The sequence below is a fragment of the Odocoileus virginianus genome, chromosome 22 (assembly GCF_023699985.2).
Source record: "Odocoileus virginianus isolate 20LAN1187 ecotype Illinois chromosome 22, Ovbor_1.2, whole genome shotgun sequence".
NCBI classification, from domain to species: domain Eukaryota; kingdom Metazoa; phylum Chordata; class Mammalia; order Artiodactyla; family Cervidae; genus Odocoileus; species Odocoileus virginianus.
This window is the reverse complement of record NC_069695.1, coordinates 12,105,590-12,126,688: the sequence shown is the minus strand read 5'-3', so window position 1 is coordinate 12,126,688 and position 21,099 is coordinate 12,105,590. Positions and strand designations below refer to the sequence as shown.

General features: G+C 49.3%; 1 protein-coding gene across 5 annotated transcripts in view; it reads right to left on the bottom strand.

Moving 5' to 3' along the window:
• Positions 1–21,099, bottom strand: part of ZBTB7C (zinc finger and BTB domain containing 7C) — a 379,298-nt gene that overhangs the window by 140,359 nt on the left and 217,840 nt on the right. For 3 of the 5 annotated variants that reach the window (XM_070452590.1, XM_070452593.1, XM_070452594.1), the window contains exon 3: positions 15,425–15,486. The gene's annotated coding sequence lies outside the window, so the exon portion shown is untranslated. Of the gene's footprint in view, positions 1–15,424; positions 15,487–15,576; positions 15,657–21,099 lie in introns of those variants that run through there. The other 2 variants (XM_070452591.1, XM_070452595.1) reach the window with 2 other exon arrangements.

Sequence of the window (21,099 nt, the reverse complement as noted above, 5' to 3'; positions counted from 1 at the left end):
TCCCAAAGGCAACCTTCCCCCAGAGAAACCCATGAAAGCTGAGGTCAGCCATCAAGGTGCTGTCTCTGCCCGCACATGGGGTGATGGGGCTTCCTCACCCCCTAGCTGCCTCCCCTGTACCCTCAGCGAGGGTACATCCGCCTTACCAGGTGGATGCCAGATCAGCCCCCCTCCACCCTGACTGACCAGGATGTAGTCTTCCTGTTGCACGGGGGCACCTGGGCCCATCAATGGAGAGAGTGCCTTATTGAGCATAGGTGAGCCTGGCAGCCTCTCCAGAGAAGGACAGGCAGCCTGGGATGAGAGCTGGGGCCTTGTGGTCTATCTGCATGAAAAATGTGGGGCTGAGGGGAGGCAGAGAGGCTCAGGAGGAAAGAGAAACATTCTCCCACCAGGAGAGCACAGCAAACCAGCGGGCAGCCTCAGAGATGAGCATTTTCAGATGTGCTCAGGTTCCTGTGGTTTGGCTATTGGATTGAGGAAGGGGGGTGTTCTTCCTGCTGGTCCTCGGGTGTTCGGAGACGGCCAGCTCAGCACAGTAAGTAAGGGCACACGTCTACAGGATACTTGCAGGCCTGACTCCACAGATGCCTCTCCCAGAGCCTTTCCTGGGCTCACCCCGGCCCTCTGTGCCCAGCCTCTCTGCAAAGACGGGTGACTGGAGACTTGCATGCACGTGGCCGCAGAAGCCTGTTGTGGTTGATCCCAAAGCATTTCTTTTGGGAGCTGGGTGTGGTGCTTTCCCACTGGAAGATCGCCTGCCTCCCATCAGGGTGGGAACTCTTCACTTCCTAATCCCACAGGGAATGCACCCTGGGCTCTGCACACAGCCTATGCTCAACTGGGCGTGGAGTCTTAGAACCCGGGGTCGGCGGCCCAACCTTCCCGGGCCTGAGCCCTGGAGCTCCCGTGGCCGCAGTTGAAGACAGCCTGGGGTCTCACTTGCCCTCCCCCAGGGACCTGTGGACCCCCTCCCTACAGAGCTCCCGGGCCTGGTTCCTAGAGCAGGACAAAGCCAGTCTCCGGGCTCCTACCCCAGGCTGGCTGGCTCCTGGTTTCCCCGAAGGAGGAACCCAGGCCTGCTTTGGCCGTCTTCTCACCCCCTCCTGGAGAGCGGTGGGTGTGACACAGCACCAGCTCCATGAGGTCAGGAACTCAGATCTCTTGTTTCTTTTTGAATTCCCCTCTCCCTCTCAGCCCTCACTTACTGGAGTTCCCTGGTGGCTCAGCTGGTAAAGAATCTGCCTGCAATGCAGGAGACCTGGGTTCAATCCCTGGGTTGGGAAGATCCCCTGGAAAAGGGAAAGGTTACCCACTCCAGTATTCTGGCCTGGAGAATTCTATGGACTCACAAAGAGTCGGACACGACTGAGCGACGTTTGTTCACATTCACGTTCTCCCTCTCAACCCTCACTTCCTCGCCTAGGCCAGGCCCTCTTCTCTGTCAGAAATAACCCAGAAATCATCCATCTGATAGCTGATCTCAGCAACTGTCTGGTTGGAAAGGCCTAGGAAAAACCACTGTCCCCACAGTGGGAGTGATTGTTGGCCCACCAGCCCCAGCAGAGGCTGGCCAGTGTGGACTCCCAACTCCACTTTGCACAAGTGCACTCAAGCCTTCGCTGTCGCCCTCTGGCTGCCCGGCAGCGTGGCACACAGGAGACACACGGTGAGCATCTGTGAGTGAGGGGATGTGTGCCCACTGGGACCAGGTTCTGTGCTGGGCACGATGCCCACGCCGTCAGTGGGCACATGTGATTTTCCCATTGAATGGATCAGCAAGTAGAAGCTCAGACAGTTAAGTGGTTTTCCCAAGGCCATTCAGCAAATGTCCAGCCATATTTCAAGGTTAATTCTTCCTGTCTTTAAAGACTGTGGTCTTTTAACTCGCGTTTCTGCGGTTCGGTCAACACTGACTCCCTGTGCTTAGCACTGGAGGGACTCAAAACTGACTGAGAAATAGCCCCAGCTCTTAGGCACTTCGTACTGAAAGGGCCAGACTGTCCCTCTGATAAAAGACAGACATGGCAAATCCTGCCCAAGATGCTGAAGCCTCCGTGTGCAGGCTGTGGGCAGAGGAGGGACGTGCGTTCTGACCGGAGTGGAGAAAGGCGCCTGGGATGAGGTGGCGCTGGGTTGGGCCACTAAGGACAGACGGGCCTCGGGCCAGGGACAGAGGCTGAAGATTTCAAGACGGACTTGAGGCAGCCCCCTGGTGGGAAGACTGAGGTGGGCGCTTGGCTTAAGCACCACGAGGCAGGTCAGAGGGTGGCCGATTTCCACGAGCCTGGCGGGACAGGAGGAAGGGCTGGCGGGGCCTCCGCTCCGGGAGGGTTTAGATCTCTCAGGAGAGCTTGAGCACTGACAGGGCCGGAGGGGAGAGCCTTGCTGATGCAAAATTGGGAGTGGGGCCGGCATCCGCCTGCCCTCCCTCCTCAAATGTGGTCTGGGAGATTCAGCCAACCTCCTGGCCTCAATCAGCGGGAGCCCCGGGGAGAGCAGATAAGCGAGCTCTGAAGGACGAGCTCCAGCCATGGGGCTGCAGACTTATTATTTTTCCCACACACTTGATTGACAGGACACACGGGGCCGCGGGGAACGGGCTGGCCTCCGCTGACGCCGGGAAGAGGAGGGGAGTAGTGACAGGCCTGGGGTCCTTCGGCCAGCCCTCCCCCCAGGGCTGGGGCCTGGAGGTGGAGAGGGCAGCGGAGCCGCCTGCTGTCCCCCAGCCCTGTCTTCTGTCTCCTTCTAGCCTTGCCTCCCTTCCGGTCAGCATGGTCTGGGGAGAAAACACTTGGCGGGGCTCTTGGGAGAGCGTCTGGCACACAAGCTCCTGAGCTTTCCAGGGCTGGGGGAGGGTGGGCCGAGGGCACAGGGGGAGTGAGCATCCGTGTCTGTCTTGAGGGGACGTGTGGGAATATATTCGCCCACTGTGGGCCATTAATACACTGTGAGACATTTGCTGGGCCTCAGTTTCCATTTCTGTAAAACAGATGCCTTGAAGCTGCCTAGAACAATCCCATCTCCCTTTTCTCGAGGTAGGTGAACAGTTAATTTCCTTCAAGGTTTATTTGCTATAATTTTCTACCTCCACATTGAGATTTGAACAGTCCCATGGTGTCAAGGGCATTAGACTCGAAACCTGATTAAGAAAATCAGTAGATGCCCTCCACACACAGGAAACTCGTGTTTATTGAGCTTCCACTCCATTCCAGGCCCTGTGCCAACAGCAAGTGTTTACTTTGATTGTCTTATATAATCTTCACATCGGCTCTGGGATGAGATGATTTTTAGCCCCATTTCCCCCAATTTGGCAGAATTTCTTGAATTTCTTAAAGTCCTGCAGTGGGTTTCCAACATCAGAATGAAATCCAGACTTCTGCCACACCACCTTCCCACCATCATGCCACTTTCTGATTTGGCCAGACCACTTTCCTGGTAGCTCAGCTGATAAAGAACCTGCCTGCAATGCAGGAGATTCCCAGTTCGATTCCTAAGGTTACTTACTCCAGTGTTCTAGGGCTTCCCTGCTGGCTCAAATGGTGAAGAGTCCATGTGCAATGTGGGAGATCTGGGTTCGATCCCTGGGTTAGAAAGAGCCCCTGGAGGAGGGCATGGCAACCCACTCTAGTATTCTTGCCTGGGGAATCCCCATGGACAGAGGTGCCTGGGGGGCTACAGTCCATGGGGTCACAAAGAGGCAGACATGACTGAGCGACTACGCACAGCACAGCATAGCTGATGGACAGAAGGGTGAGCACCGAAGAACTGATGCTTTCGAACTGTGGTGCTAGAGGACTCTAGAGAGTCCCTTGGACTGCAAGGAGATCAAATCAGTCTACCCTAAAGGAAATCAACCCTGAATATTCATCGGAAAGACTGATGCCAAAGCTGAAGCTCCAATACTTTGGCCACCCAATGTGAAGAGCCAACTCATTGGGAAAGACCCTGATGCTGGGAAAGATAGAGGGCAGGAGGAGAAGGGGGCAACAGAGGATGAAATGATTGGATGGCATCATTGACTCAATGGACATGAGTCTGAACAAACTCCTGGAGAAAGTGAAAGACAGGGAAGCCCGGCATGCTGCAGTTCATGGGGTCCCAAAGAGTTGAATGCAACCGAACAACAACAACTGATAGAGCATGGTTCTCCTACTGGCTCAGCCAAGGCTGACAGTACTTCCCTGGCCCCATTCATTTGCTTCTACTTTTACTCAGGCCCAGTTCAAGTCTTGCTCCTCCCTTAAAGATGGGCAAGGACCAGGGGAGGCAGGTGAGATGCTCAGGGAACAAAATTTAAGGAGACCCTCACTCCCAGATGCCAGCCCTGCACTTGCACAACTCTGAGAATGAGGCCTCCTTAAATTTGCCAAATGTATTTGCCTCACCCTGTTCCCAACCTTGTCCCAGTGTCTCTGTGTCCAGCCCAAAGGACTTGTCAGTCCTCTGAAATTCCCATAGCCCTCTTTCGTGTGTCTTGACCCTGGAGCATGTCATGGGGGCCAGACATGATTCCTTGCATGATTGCAAGGCAGGGATCACTTTTCCTCTGTCTGCATCCTGAAACCAAGAGGGTGCAAGGCTGTCAAACCTCCAGCCTTCAAGCTACTCCCCCCTCTGCATTCTTCTGCCCTCTGCCCCATCTGCTTAGGAACTCCAATTCATCTTAGAATTTATATAAAAATGGTGGTTTATCTTTGTGGGTAAATATTATATAGCCATCAAAAATGATATTTCCACATGGATGTAGGAAAATGCTTTCCAACTATGACTGAAAATCCAGAGGCTGTAAGAGGTTGATGAATTTTACTATATAAAAATTTTTAAATTATATGGCAAACACCATAAGTAAAATCAAAGATAAACAATAAATGGGGAGAAAATATTTGCTACATATATTGCAGATAAGATTTAATATCATTATTATGTTTTTAAAAAGCTGTTATGAATTGAAGCACAAAGAACCAAAATCCCAATAAAAAAAGTAGGCAATAGAAAAATGGTCAAAAGAATGTACTAATTACAAAAGGAATACAAATAATATCCTTAAATATGTAAATATTCAACTTCACACATAATGATAAATGCAGATTAAAACTACACTAAGATACCATTTCATACTCATGACATTGGCAAAAGTTTCAAAACTTGACAGTATCTTCTTTAGCAAGGTTATGAGGAAACAGGTAGGAATGCAAACTGGCACAACCCCATGAAAGGGTACCTGGAAATATCTTACAAAACTCTATACACATTTACTCTTCAATTCAGTAATCCCATTCTGAGAAATTTACCCTGAAGATACACTTCCAACACACACACACACACAAGCTTTGCAGCATTATTTATAATCATTTTATGGTCATACATACGGCAGTGGTTGGATAAACTATGGTATGTGTACACGGAGTACTATGCAGCTATAAAAAAGAATGAGGAAGACCTCTATGAATGGTATGTAGTGTTTTCCAGGAGACTGAATACATAAAGCAAAGTGTTTAAAAAGTATATTAAATATAATATACTATATTTTTGTGTAAAAAAGAAGGGAAAATCTCAAAACACATAAAAAGTGTTTATTTTAACAGAAAGCAATAGAAGTGTAAATATCAAACAATTAAGTTAACTTCCTACCAGGGGGAGATAGGGTAGAAGGAAAACATGAGAGAGTGTTTTCCTAGTATACCTTTTTGTGTGGTTCTGATTTTTGAAAGTATGTTACTATGCAACCTATTTTTAAAAAACAAAATTACATCAATAAGAATGGGAAGGGAAAGTTCCTAAGTTTAATGAAAACTGAAAAAATAAATAAAATCTAACAGCAGAGATGGGTTGGAGTAAGGGAACAAGATTTGTTGACTATAGCAGGGTCAGTGAAACAATTCTGATGCTATTTTAGAGTTAACACAGGATTAAGCGGGTGAGTGAATGTGTTGATGGTTTGGGGGAACCTGAGTTTTCACTGTGGAAGAAAGACATATAAGTCTGGAATGGGGTAAGACAAAAAACAACCCTGTGGAGGTAGACTGGATTTGGAAGTACTGGTGTAGACTCATAATGTCTCACAGATGAATATGTAAATGTATATGCATATCTATGTGCATATGTGTGTACAAGTATTATGAAATTTATATTTATGTGTTTATGCAAACTTATATTTTCTAGTTCTGTCCCTTAAAAGGACCAAGAAGCAAAGACAATCAATGGCCGTGAGCACAGTCAGAGCCCAGATCTTGGCCTCTAATACCATTCTCCACTAAAAGGAAGCAAGGCTTCTCAGAGAAATGGTTGATTGCAGAGCTAGCACCAGGCAGGTATAAGATGAGCCTGGAACCTCTTGTTATGCCAGAGAGCAAGAGCGAGAAAGTGCTCCATAGTAGGACTGGTGACATATCAAAATATCATGGGAGTCAACTTAGAGGGGCTCCTCTACCAGTCGACTCTGGGGCAGCTTAATCCCAAAAATAGTTAAGTACAGTGAAAAATAATATTAATAAACTCTTAGAAAAACTGGAATTCACCAGACAGACAAATAGATACATTTTATTGCTTACAATAGTTAATGTATACTGTTTGCAGCACAAATAAATTCTACTGTTATGGTAGAAAGCCAAGGGCCAATTGGTAAATACAGAGGTAGTGCTGAAGCTGGAAAAGCATTGATTTGCAGCAACCATCGTGTAAACAATGGGACCAGGCATGAGTCATCAATGGATACTACGTCCATGAAGAGTAGGGACTTGCACAATTGCAGTCTTCCTATAGACTGCATGCTAGTTTTAAGAAAGAAAAAACAATGATCCTCACATAGTGGAGAAATTGGCAATACCTTGACTGGCAGATCAAAATTAACATCACCAGTGGGGACCAGTGAGTGATTCCTGGTGTGATTGCCTGAGAAGAGCCCAGGGTAGTGCAGGCAGGCGTCTGCCAAGAATGCATAACCTGAGTCTAATGACAAGGAAACATCAGACAAACCCAAAATGAGGAACATTTTATGGAAAGTAAGGGAGCATTGGTATTCTTTGCACATCTCAAAGTCCTAAAAGACAAAGAAAGGCTGCAAAAATGTTCCAGATTAAAGGAGGCCAAAGAGACATAACAAAGCAACATCCAACCCTAGACAGGATCCTCAGTGGACAGGGTCGTGCCGTAAAGAGAATCATGAGCTTAACTGATGAAATCGAAACACAACAGGTAGACTGGTAATTAGATAAAAGTATGCATTCATGTTACATGCATTGATCAGCCATACTATGATTATGCTAGAGGATACGCCTATCCCTAGAAAACACATACTGAAGTATTTAGGGGTAACACTCTCAAGTGGTTCAGACAAAATGTGTGTGTGTGTGAGAGAGATAGAGAGAGAGAGATACAAGTGATACAGTTGATACAGTGAGAAAGCAAAGATTATAAAGGGAATGGGATAAGTTTCTAACAATAGATGGGTCTAGAATACAAAGATGTAAGGGCCTTCTTTTTATTTTTTGCAGTTTCTCTTTAACTTGAAATTATTTCCTAATAAAACAATTTTAATTGGAAGTTCCAACACTGAATGACGTTCCCTTCTCTGCAGGTGTAGACCCTCCTCTGCCAGAAGACCCTGGGCAGGCAGCCAGACCAGGGGGCAGCTCAGAAATCAAGCATCTGGGTTCCGTGTGGCCTTGAGCAAGAGCCTCACATCTCTGTCTGTGCTCCCACCTCATGGGCTGTTGGACACCTGAAACGCTGAACTGGCCAGGCTTTGCTCTCAGATTATGCTGGCTGGCCGTGGGAAGGGCAGGATCACCCTGCGCTCCGCGGGGAGCAGAGCTGAGAGCTGCCTGTGGCTCCGACAGCCATGGTGGGGGGCGCTCAGGCTCTCTCAGGATTGTGACCCCAGACCGGCACTGTCCCCAGCGAGCCTTTGGCGGGCTGAGCCTCTGTGCCCTTTGCTCTGGCCCTGACCCCCACTTTTCTTCAGCTAGTGTCTCCTTCAGGGCCCACTCCTGGTGGCTCTCTCTCCGGAGCTCCTTCTGGTGAGGCATCAGACGGGGCATCTCAGTGTGGATTCAGCATGGCCCCAGCGCCCCTCTCTAGCAGAACCGCGGTGACAGTATGTTCTGGTGAAAAGAATGGCGGTCCCTGGAGAAGAGGCTGGGGACTTCCCTGGAGGCCCTGAAATCTACCCCAAGACTCTAGACCCCGACAAGGATGCTGGGCCTCCCCTCTGCCCCCGGGATGTCACGAGGGCGGAGGCGCTATGCTGCTGTCCCCAGTTGCCCCTCTGGGCCACTCTGCCCCTGGCACTGGGCTCTGCCCAGAGGCCGTGCCCCTACAGCCTGCAGCAACGCCGCTCGCCCTCTGACCCCCCTTCCTGGTGGCTCAGCTAACGGAGGCCCCAGAGAAGCCTGCAGAGGGAGAGAGGGAGGTTGGCTGTTTAACGCCTTGTCTCTCTGTCTTCAGGGGCCCCTCAGGTCACGGCCCAGCGAGGTGGTCCCCTCCACAGCACCCTCGCACCCCCAGCCCCTTCAGTCGCAGTGTCAATAGCCCCGGGGCCCTGCACTGGGGCCTGGGGGTCCCCTATATCCTGCACAGGCCTCAACTCCCTTCAAATCGCTCACTTTGAGTGCGCCTCCTGCTTCCCGCCAGCCCCTGCCTCCAGCAGACACCTGTGGAGGGAGGCCAGGCACCCCCCTGCCGCCGCCCCACCCGGAGACTGTCGTACATGTCTGCCCTCGAGGCCCGCGCACCCGGCTCGGTGAGGGGACCCACCGCGAAGCCATTCATGCCGCAGAACAAAAGCGAGGGCTGCCGCCCGAGCCTCTTCTGAGGCTCAGGGCCTCCTGTTCCAACTCTATTTCATAAGTTACTGTTAACTGAGACGCATGACAAGAAGGGAATTAAAAGAGAGAAGAGTTGGTGGAGGAATGCCTTTTCTTTTTGGTTAAACCTTTTGTTATCCATTCTTTCGGAGCCTGATTCAACCAGAGGAACGTGTGGCAGAACCCGTTCTTCAAAATTAGTTCCAAGAGACAGGCGGGCTCTTTATTATTCATTCTATTAAAATCAAAATATTAGCTAATGCCTCTCACGCCATCAGAGTGGGCCTGGCGACTCCTCTGATGCATTGTCCTTCTTGAAAGTGAAGAAGGCCTTTCATGCCAAGGCCTCTGTCAAGTCCCTCTGGTCTCCTGCTCACACCAATGACAAACCCTGACGTGCTGGGTCTGAGACACTTGTGGGCCCAGGACAAAGGTCCAGGACCAGATGGGCAAGGCTGCCTCTTCCTCGGCCCCACCCAGCACTAGACACCAGACCCCCTCAACACCCTATGCCTCCTTGGAGCCCAGGGTGGCCTCAGCAGAGCAGGAACGCCCCTCCTGGTTGCAGGGGTATGGTTTCCCAGATCCAGAACCAGAACTGATTTTTGTATGGGAGGGAGGAAAATGATGATTCAGGGACCCAGAGGCTCAGAGCTCAGAACTGCTTTGCAAGGGCTTCCTTGGATTCCCCACTGCAACCTTCATCTCTGGAAGAAGGACCACAATGCCAAGGAATTCCTTGAATCTCGCAGGAACACACAAGTCTGGATTTCAGCACTCCGAGCTCTAGAGTCACTGAGAGGTATCATGGTGGTGTTGTTAATCGGGTCCTGAGGAAGACAGTGAGATTCCTCTCTCACTGGAGGCTCATTATCCCTGAGAACCATGGGTGAAACCAGAGCCCCCAGCTGATAAGAGTTGGCTCAGCAGGGTCTGTGCCTGTTGACCTGGGTTGCAACATAGATGAATATAGCTCCCTTGGGGGTCCTCCCAGCTGACTGGGGAGTGAGGGAGGCTACACAGACCCGGTAAGGGGCTGCCAAGGGACAGAGAAAGCCGAGATTCCTGGATGCTGAGTGAACCAAAGAAGGCTTCCTGGAGGAGCTGGGCTTTGACAGATGGTTAAGGACTGGAAAGGAGAGAGGAGAGGGAAGGGCAAGGAGAACTGTGAGTGAAAAGCTCATAGGTGGGGGTGGGAGTGAGATGAAATGGGAAATGGTCAAGATAAGGCTGGAAGGATCTTGACTGCAAGTAAAAGTAGGAATCCTTTCTTTCTCCCTTTTGTTTCCTTGAGTCATCCTAAATTCATTATTAATCTCCCAAGACCTATCTTGTTGATAAATGTTGATTTCCCTTGCACACCTGTTCATATTTCTGATGGAAATGTATTATAAAATCACTCCATTCAGCTGGTGATTACCATGGTAATCAGGAACGCTCACCGGCAGGCCAGCATTCCTCTTGAAAATAAGATTCTGAAGATATGGGCTTTCATTTCACTTACGATGTGCCTGGGGAGAGAGGGAGTGAAGCAGGAGTGGGGTGGGGTGTGGGGGGATGGTCCCCTCTTCTGGGGAAGTCTTGGCAGACAGCACAGCCCCCAGGGCCTGGGAGGGCTCTGCAGGAAGATGGGGGGATGGACCAGACTGGGAACAAGTCAACAGGGCAGGTCCCGCATATGCTGGTGGTCTACTGTGCGCTTGCAGCTGGGGACAGCTTGACCGGATCCCAAGCCAAAAGAGGATGTGAGTTATCGGGGCCCAAGATCAGGAACCTTGGCTAGAATTCCATTGTGTCCCATTTCTGCCACAAGAACCACCTCTATGCCTCCTGGGATATCATGATGTCATCATCATCACTATTATTATTACTTCTCCCTATCACAGGATCCTAGTTGTTTAAGGTTTGGTAAAAGCCCCACAGGTTTGAATTGTATTATTTAGTCCTATTTTAAGTTTTCAAGAGCTCCAACCAGACTGCTGGGCTTTAAATCCCTGTTCCATCACTGACTGACTGTGTGTGTGACCCTGGGCAAGTTACTGAACCTCTCTGCTTCTCCTCACCTGTAAAAGGCAGTCTCTAATGTGTAAGAGTGTTGGGAGGGTTAAGTGAGTTAATACATGTAAAATGTTAGAATACACCTGTCACAGAATAAGCCCTCAAAAATGCCCGGGAGCTAGCAGAGCTGCATCTCTCAGTGAACGGGGAACAGGGCCACTTAGAACAGGCAGTTCCCTGGACGCTTCACACACATCGCCTTGCCTCCTTCTCCTGACACCTCCATGTAACCCTGTCTGAATGGGAGGCAGCCCAGAGCCCCAAAGCCCCAACTGCATGGTGACAGTGGTGGGTCTGGGCTGGAACCCAGACCCCCTGCCTCCTTGCCTAAGGCTCTTCCATTTTTCTTCCTAAAGATGTTGGTTTGCTGACCTCTGCTTGTTCACCCCAAACTAAGACCCAATCACTCCCTTACTCTGACTGCAGTCCTGGGACTCTCAGGTCAGTGAACATAGGATTCTAGAACAGTCATATCCCCAAAGTCTACATCCTAAATCATCTACAGCTTTCAGTCACTCCTTCCATTGCCCATTCGTGTTAGTGAAAGTGAAAGTGTTAGTCGCTCAGTCGTGTCCAACTGTTCGCAACCCCCATGGACTGTAGCCTGCCAAGACCACCAGGCTTCTCCATCCATGGGATTTTCTAGGCAAGAATACTGGAGTGGGTTGCCATTTCCTTCTCCAGGGGGTCTTCCCAACCCAGGGATCAAACCCGAGTCTCCCGCATTGCAGGCAGACTCTTTACCATCTAAGCTACCAGGGAAGCCATATGCGTTAGATGTTGCCTAATGAAACACCACCACCATAATCATAGTACAGTTGCATTTATTGCTTTCCCAGTTCTAGGCACCACAGTACCTTCTCTGTTACTATAATAATAATTGTCATTAATGGAATTACTTTACACCAGACATCACATAACCCACATCAGTCCAGGAGCTGTGGCCCCTGCCTCACAGAACACCACCCCCCACCCCCAGCAGTTGCTGACAGGCCATTATTCTGGGTCCTGCTAACTCTGTGCAGTGATAAGGAAACTCCACCAATTTGATGCTTTATCTGGTTGCAGGTTGAGGAAAGATATTATTTCAATCAAGATAATGATTCTATTTCTTGGACGGAAATGAGATTTTTTTTTTTCATTGCCTTGTAGGAGTGTCACCAGAACCTGTCTTGGGACTTGAACAGGTCAGATACAAGTTGGTGAATTTTCTTGTGACCCAAGAGAGAGTGTAAATACAACAGAGAGCAGGAAAGAGAAAAACACACATGCCAGGCCTATGAGGCCACAAAGGAAGTTCCATGTGGACATTTATAGGCATAGAACCTGTGGGACAGAAATTCAGAAGGAAAGTGTGCAGTGTGAGCCCGACAGCCTGCATTTCACACGAGGTAAATGACCTCTAAGGAAATAAGGATAACGAAGCCATGGAGACCAGACACAGCTATGACAGCAACTTAAAAGTCTTCTAAACCTGCCTGTCATGGAGGATAGACTTCCTTCATGACTTTGCTGACAGATGACCCAGCTGCTCCTTCAACACCTCCTCCAACAGGGAGCTCACCACCAATGGAGCCTATGCTATCACTGACCCACTCCTATGTTGAGGAAAGTATCTCCAGATTACATATTAATAGTAAAGTCAATTCATAAAAGGAAACCACAGTGAGAACTCACAAGGTGCTGACACTGCAATAGACCTAAACACACTTTGGAAACAATACACATTTCAGTAAGTCATCAAATGATACGCAAATAACATTAGGTGATAAATGCAACAATTTGAATGAGTGAATTTCGTGAAAGTTGACATTATTTAAAATATTTAAAATTTCAAGGGCTGTAACACAGCATCTCAAGCTCTTTATTGGTGATTTGCTTTAATGAGGAAATAACAATTTTCAATTCTTATATCGACTGTTTATATAGTAACTCTAAGGAGTTTGGAAATGTTTATAAAGGCTTTACATCTTTTGAACATTTCACTGAGAACTGACTTGATGAAATGCTCCCTCTCCAAATAAAAGGTACATCTCAGCTCAACCGATCCTGGAACAGACGCAGTTCTGCTGATTCTTAAGGACCAAGTGGGTGGTGTCTTACTTTACTGCAATCGGACTGATCAAAACTTTGAAATCTAAACTGCACCACTGTTGGTGTGTATAGACTGTCATCAAAAAGTAACCCAAAATCTGGGTAATATTAGTTGTCAGCAGAGGAGGAGCCAGGCTGCTTGGGACAGAAGTGGGAAGGAGATTTTTCACAGCATACTTTTTGATACTTTTGCATTTAGGGCCATGGAACTGTATTACCTATTAAGAATAAAATTATAGTTTTAAAAAGCACATAGTTATTTCAGTGAAGACAGACTTTGACACCATCGATTCCTATTTTAATATTGATACTCTTAAAATGCAATGAAAGTTACTGCCAGGTCAGGTGAAGATTACATTTGGCTATCTTCACAGCACTGATGCTCTTACATTTGGCTATCTTCTCAGCACCGATGCTCATGGCAGGGTAGTAAATGTGACCAATGTCCCACTCAGACCCCTTTTTTCCCGCTGGGCACCCAATCAAGAAGAGGCTTGCTCTGATACACCTTTGCTCAGCTCCTCCTTCCTGATCCTGCCTCTTTTCCTGCCTCCCTTACAAGCTTTCCCTAACGCTCTCTTTTGCTACATCACACGTGCCTGAATCCTTGTCTCAGGTTCTGCTTCTAGAGAACCCAACCTAAGTCAATCAAATGCAGCCTTCCTGTATCTTTCCAGAGGCTTGCCCCTGGTGGTAGAAGCATACACGAGCCTTCCTCTTTGAGAGCAGAACCATAACCAATTTCCTGCCCAGTCAAAATCACCAGTCTGATACCATACATCCCATGAAAGGCAGCACAGCAAAACGGTGACCATTCGGAACAGAGCTCCCACAGCTAGACCTGGTAAGACTGCCAACTGTCTTCCCCAGGACGAATGAGCAGGAGGTATACAGCAGTGTGCAGTGGAAAGTCATTATGAATCTCGGCTCTACCCGCTGAGCAATCTCGAATGAAATATTGAACCACTTCGAGTCTCGATTTCCTCATCTGCAGAATGGCACTACCTGACAGAGCCTTTGTGAGGCTCAGATGAGGCAGTACCGTCAAGCGTGCTGCAAACTGGCAACGCTACATAAATACTGGTTGTTCTTGACATTCAGAGCAAGCAAGTATCCTCTGCTTGCTTGGAAGAAATAAGTAAATTAACCTTTGTTAAATAAATACACCCCAGCTGCTCCTCACCCTGGGCATAGTACCTGGAGCTCCCTGCATGAGAAGCAGCTCCAGGAAAAAGCAAGTGGACATGGGGGACACTGTCCTGGAGACTGTCCACCTGGAGCTTTGGGTGTGTCCCCATCATGGTCTCATGACCCTCAGTTGCAGTTGTCTGGAGAAGGTTGATTCTCTCTCTCTCTCTCTCACTGAGATACAAGGAGTATCCCCAATGTGAATTTCCTGTAATCTACCCAGTGTCTATGTTAATCTCGAATACAACTTCGAACTTGTTGAAAATCCCATATAGTCTTTTCCACCTAACGAGTCATAAACTGGCAGAAACTTAATTTTACTTACATAGATCAGGGATTCTTGCTATCCTGATTCATTGTGGACCATTCATGAAAGCATTTCAAGCCCTATAGCATCTGGCCCTGCCCAGTGTCACGAGCATCTCCTCCCCTCCTCCCCTCCATGTCTATGACATCCTCCACATAGGCCATTCGGTGTTCCCATCCTGGGGCCTCATCCTTGTTCCTTTCTCCCTGGAACAGGCTCCCTCCTCCATCAGCCCAGCTCAGGTCTCCCTTTTCCCAGGACCCCTTCCCTAACCACTCCCATCACCAGTATTTCTGCCTGTGCCATCCAGGCCAGAGCAGGATGCATGCCCTTTCATAAAGTTCTTTCATGGTTTCATGGGCAGATGTCTTCTCTTCCCACACTGGACTGACAGTTCCTCCAAAACAGAGCCTGAACCTTCAGCTTCTCTTGTATTTCTCAGAGCCACCAGATAGTGCCAGGCGTCTGGCGAATTAATAATATTCCCAGATTGAGTAATGGACTGGGTCATATGATTGCTCTCAGTTTAACACACTGCTAAATGGCCTGTATGAGAATTTACTGTTTTAAATAAGATCACCCTAGCAGCAAACTTGGAATTGTGCAAACTGTTCGTGGCCCCACAAACAGGGAGAAAAATTAAAAAAAAAAAAAAAAAAAACCACGTCATCCTCATACCAAATGAGTCCTGCTTTCCTCACACACCAATCGACCCCAATGGAACTGCTCTCTATCATGAGCCAGTGGGCGCACCCTCCACTCCACTCCGAGGGCAGAGCCAGGGCTCAGACCATGAGCCTTCACAGCCTTTCGTCCCTGGGTCCAGTCCCACCCAGCCAGAGGCACCTTCTGGAAGAACCAAAAGCCCAACTTCATCCAGGTCACGTTCCCTTCCCCAAACGGGGAAACCCACCTACTTCCCAGGAACACTGTCAAACCACAAACCGAAGAAAGCAAAATTCAGACTCACAAGCGACCACGTCTTCTTCTTAAATTTCAGGCCAGCAGTTTCTGTGCAAACCTGCTCATTTCCTGCAAAGAAAAGAAAAGGATGGAGAAGCATATTAGCATCTGCTCTGGGTATCCTTCAGCAGTTTCCTGGCCGACCTCTGGCTTCTGCACCTTCTCTGCGTTCTCACTCCCAGCAGCACTCTCCCCTCCCAGGAACACTGCGTGCTAGTTGGGTGGGCGCCCCTGGCAAGATCCCCCCTCCTCCGGCCGAGGGTTCGGCCCACGTCGCCTCCCTCCCCCTCCCCGGCGCCATGCCAGTCTCAGATTGACCACTGCCTCCAATTCCCTGAAGGCGCTGGGCTTCTTCCCACTCGGAGTGAGGCCTCCTCTTCTGTAGCATGGGGTTGCCTAGCAACCCTGCGCGCCAGCTCGGAAGGCCCTCCTAAATTGGACCTCACAGCACAGGGCATCTCCTTGTACAGCTGCCTGAATCTTAACAATCTGGTTCTGAATAATAACACAATGGTAATTGCATGCATGGGCCCCAAACTACATTTAAATAATGTTCAAGAGCTGACACAAACCAACAAAGGCCAGAAAATGCATTTCGGAGGTTGACTGTAGGGCCAGGCAGGACATTCCGTGCGGGAGGGAGTTGACACCAAAGACTTGAGTTAATGACAATGCCAACCTGAACTGTGCGTTCTCCTGCCTTTCTGCCTGAGGATGTCACCACTTTAATGTGTTTTAGGTGAGTTTGGGATCTGTAGAGGCAATTAATGGCCAGCAGTAGTGATGCTTCAAGACAGGATGTCTTTTAGTTCTTCGGCAGTGTTCGGAGAGATTTTTGGAGGAGGTGGGGAGGACACAGGACCAGAAGGGAGCACTGTGCCTGTGTGATTTCCCGTGGCTTTTACGATTGTGGCTAAATACATTTTAGAAGGTAGGAGAAAGAACTTACCAAGCAAGAGTGCAGAGCATCTGCTACCTCAGTGAGGGACAAATTCAACATGACTGATGCGTTTCAGGATAAGAAGTGAAGGCAAAGAGGCCTTGACACTGGCTAGCGTGCAGACGGAAGCCGCGGAGTGTGGAGTGGGGAAAGGCCGCGTGCACGCAGAGTCCAGCCTGCAATCTGTGTCCCTGGCAGAGGGTAATGAAGAGCTCTGCTCAAGGCAGAAGAGTCTTCACACGTGGGAAACAGCAAGCTGACAATCTGTTCCTCATGGAGTGATAGCAGTGAGGGTCAGTTGATCACCCCTGATGATTTGAAAGCCCGAAGCATTTGTTTTTAAAAGCTCAAAATCGTCCTGCAAGGGACTTAAACAGATACTCGCACACCCATTTTCATAGCAGCATCACTCACAATAGGCAGGAGATGGGAGAAACCCGAGAATCAATGGACGAATGGGTGAACAAAATGTGGTCCATGCATATGATGGAATGTTACTCAGACTTAAAAAGGAAGCGAATTCTGATATATCAACTAGAGGACATTTGGTAAGTGAAAATAAGACAAACGGACAAATGTACGATTTTACTCATATGGGTATCCGGGCTTCCCTGGGGGCTCAGACGGTAAAGAATCTGCCTGCAATGCGGGACACCTGGGTTTGATCCCTGAATTGGGAAGATCCCCTAGAGAAGGGAACAGCTACCCACTCTAGTATCCTTGCCTGGAGAATTCCATGGACAGAGGAGCCTGGCAGGCTACAGTCCACGGGGTCGCAAAGAGTCAGACACGACCGAGCCAATTTTCACACTTCACTCACAGGGCAGTTAAATCCATAGAGACAGAAAGTAGAGTCGAGGGGTTACCAGGAACTGGGGAGAGGGTGGAATGAGAGTTAAGTGTTTAATTTGGGGAAGATGAAGATGAAACCATACATTCTAGAGATGTATGGTAGCAATGGTTGCACAACAATGTGAATAAACAATGCCACTAACCTATACACTTAACGATGGTTAATATGGTAAATGTTATGCATATTTTACCACACTTAAAAAAAAATCATCCTGTAGTAATATAGGTTTTCTCACTCAAGGACAAACTGGGCTGTGTGACTCTGGGCCAGGGAACCCATGGCTTGCAAACATGGCATTCATGCAGCATCATCACAGATGGAGGTGTCTGAGCATAAGAAACAGGATCTCCTTGTGCCCACTTCGCAGATTCCGAACCCCATCACCGCCCAGAGAGGGGACCCCTTCCACCCAGCCAATCCCATTCACCAAACCCAGGATCAGCTTCCTCTCCCAGGCACATGGGCTCCTTCTCAGCCCATGCTCCCTGCCCAGAAAGCCATTTCCTGTGGCCTCTGCCAAACCGAATCCTACTCATTCTAGTGGATCTAAGTCCTGCGAACATCACAAAGCCACAATCGAGCACTTGTTTGGGAATGATTCTGTATTCATGTCTGAAGGGTTTGTCTCTCCCCTAAATTCCCTGGAAGGACCTTTGGACCAGGATCGTCAGTAACATTTTTTGAAAGCTCTGGGAGGAAAACGGGCCGGGCCTCCTTTCCCAGGGAATCCGGGCACAGGTCCCTACCTGGGGTGCAGAGCATACCAGCTGACTACAGAACCCTCGAGCTAGATACTGCAGGCGAGCGAGCGGGTCCCTCCAGCCATTTAGAGGTGTAACTCAATGTGTGCAATACACAATCGAACATTTACAGGTTTTATTAATTTGGAAAGATCATTAGAGCTAACAGCTTCTGTGAGTGAGAGTGAATAAATAGCATGGATAATTTTTTTTTTCTGTATCCTGATTTTTTTTTTCTTGGAACAGGCGTTAAGCCTCAAAAAATAATGTCATGAGGGGAAAAGAAAAAGGAGAAAACATACAGGCTTAGGACTTCCCTGGCAGTCCAGTGGTTAAGACTTCACTTTTCAGTGCAGAGGTACAGGTTCAACAGTGGCCAGAAAACCAAACAGAAAGCAGAAACAATACTGTAACAAATTCAGTTCAATAAAGACCTGAAAAATATCAAGGCTTGAGAGACAAGAAGAGTCTGACGGGACCTCCTGACTAGCCTCGTTCCCTCTCTGAGCCTTCGTCCTCTCCTCTGCTAGTTAAGGGAGTGATCACGAAGGTCCCTTCCCCCAATTATGGTCTGCAGTGAGAATGTGATGCTATCAGCTTTCCAAGTTAATAGTTATCCACCCCTCACCCCATCCATCCTCCCAAATGCTGGGCACCCCTTCACCTCTGGAGAAATAAGGTTCAAGTTCATGGCCCCTCAGCCAACAAAAGGTCCCTAATTATTTCAGGTGCCTTCCTGGACCCTGACCTGGAGGCTCTCAAACCCAACAATCTGGCTGCCTTGCTCTCATTAAGGAACGCTCCAGACTAATGACTTGTTTCCTCGAATCTCCAGGAAGGGCTGGAAACGGGCCAGAGGACATCATCACCTAGGCTCCATCTCCCCAGCCCTTGGCTCCATGACCAGTCGGCGCTGTCTGTCAAGGGCCAGACCTCTGCAGGGCGTGCACGCCTGGCTCTCTCCGAGGAGACATGGAACCAGAGGTCAAGGGGCCGAGGGGTCTGGCTCCAGCCCGCTGTCATATGGAGAAACGCCTGGCCCTTGACCAGGCTGTGCAGTCCAACCTCCCTCCCTTTCTCCACCCTCATCCCTTCTTTTCTCTTCCCGGAGCGTATAGAGACTGAGAAGGCGGCAGGCCCACATATGTCTGCAAACATGTGGCCACAAACATTTAGGCCCTCTTCTCTGACTGCTCCTGGCTTTCAGAAGCAACAGGAAGATGAAGTGTGACTCAGAACTGGGAGACTAACAGACTAATGCTTGTACTAATATTGGAGACCAGGGTTTGATCCCTGGGTCGGGAAGATTCTTTGGAGAAGGGAATGGCAATTCACTCCAGTTCTTTCCTGGGAAATCCCATGGAGAGGAGCCTGGTAGGCGACCATTCACGGGGTCGCAAAGAGTCGGACACGACTAATGCGAATATTAATATTAGCTAACGCTTGTGTGATGCTTTATAATTAAAAAAAGTGTTTTCACACGTACCTGTCTGGCAGGTTGGATAGAGCTAACTGTTTACTGAGCATTGGCGGTATCCCAGGGTCTTTGCTACCTGTGGGGATGCACACCAGAGAAGGTGTGGTCCCGGCCTGCAAACTCCCCCCATGACACTGTACAGCCAGGAAGATGGAAGCACAGAGAAGCTGACTGACCTTCTCAGAAGCATCCGGCTCACAAACATCCTTGCTCAAACCAAGTCCTAGGACCCAGAGTCTTTCCAGGTGTTCCCTCAAGGCCTGCAAGTTTAGTATGAAATCTCACCTGCATGATGTCAACCAGAAGGGACCAGGCAGAGGACTGCATGGTTTGGGGACCATGAAAGTCTAGAATGAAACAGTGCCTGTGGGTCAGGCCATGTTTGGCCCTGAGAGGGGGAAGCCCCAGACTGGGTACAGGTCAGAGCCTGTTGTAGACATGACCTTGGCCCTCTGTGGCCTTTCTGCTCATGGATAAACACCCTTGTTCTCCCTAGCACCTTTGTAGAGATGCTGCCTTTGAGAACTAACACAAATTCATGAAAGCTTTTTCCTTCTTTCTTTTTTTAAATCGGCACTAACCTCTCTCTTCTAAGAACCGCCACAGCACTTACAATCAGCATGTGACAGAAAATTGGTGTTGTTCTTCTCAGGGTCTCTAAGGCCTTTTTGAAAAACATCAAATGTCCATGCTAGAGGAACGCTATAAATCCCTCACTTTACAACCAGGATACCTGAGTCCAGAGAGGGCAAATGGCTCACACCAGGTCACACCAAGGAAAGACCAGAAGCAGAACACAAGTCCCAGACTCCCAGCCTGGAGCCTGCACACACCCAGTGGGTGGTGGGAGGGTTCCCGTGCGTCCGTGTACCCCGAGCCCCATAGCAGCCTCAGCAAGCACGCGGGGCTGGGAGGGGGCTGTCTGACGCTGGATGGCAGCCGGCGGACGCCAGCTTCCCCCCACCCCACCCTGGGAATGACTTTGAAGTGACTGGCTCTCCCTCACAGGGAAGGGCAGAGGCTGTGAGAACTGCCCTCAGGGGACAGGGAGGTCATTAGTCTCTGCTGCAGGGCCTAGCAGCTCCCAGGAGGCCATAATGGTTTGGGGTTTAGAGCCAGACTGACCCTGCCATTGACCAGCTATGTGGCCTGGGACAAGTGACTTAACCTCTCTCTGCCTTAGATTTTCACCAGCAAAATGGGCAGAATAATGGCACTGACCTCCTACCTCCCGGGGCTGAAGCAGAGATGAACTGAGCAAGTGGGACCCACTTGGCATCAGGTGCGGCATCTATGTTCTCTGGTGAGGACGGTGAGACCAGCTTTTCCCTGGGAGGTCAGCCCCATCGGGGAATGCAGACTGTGTGCTCACTGCTAAGTGCCAGCTCCCAGCTCGAGCCCAGCACACGCAGGAGAGAGCTGACTGCGCTCCCGTGGGAAGTGCTACTGGGCTGGTGGTAGCCCAGCACCCGATGAGAAGACGCCTGGGGTGATGAGCTGTCACTAGGGTGGGTCGGCTGAGGTCTGTGGTGACAGAGAGGCAGGGGCTTCTCTTCCCAGGATCCTTCGGAGGCTGTGTTATGTGAGTTACAGTTTGCTTTCCTGCTAATATTAAAATTAACCACCCTGAGGTCATAAAATGGCACAGTCTGTCTGGTGTTTGTCTAGTCCT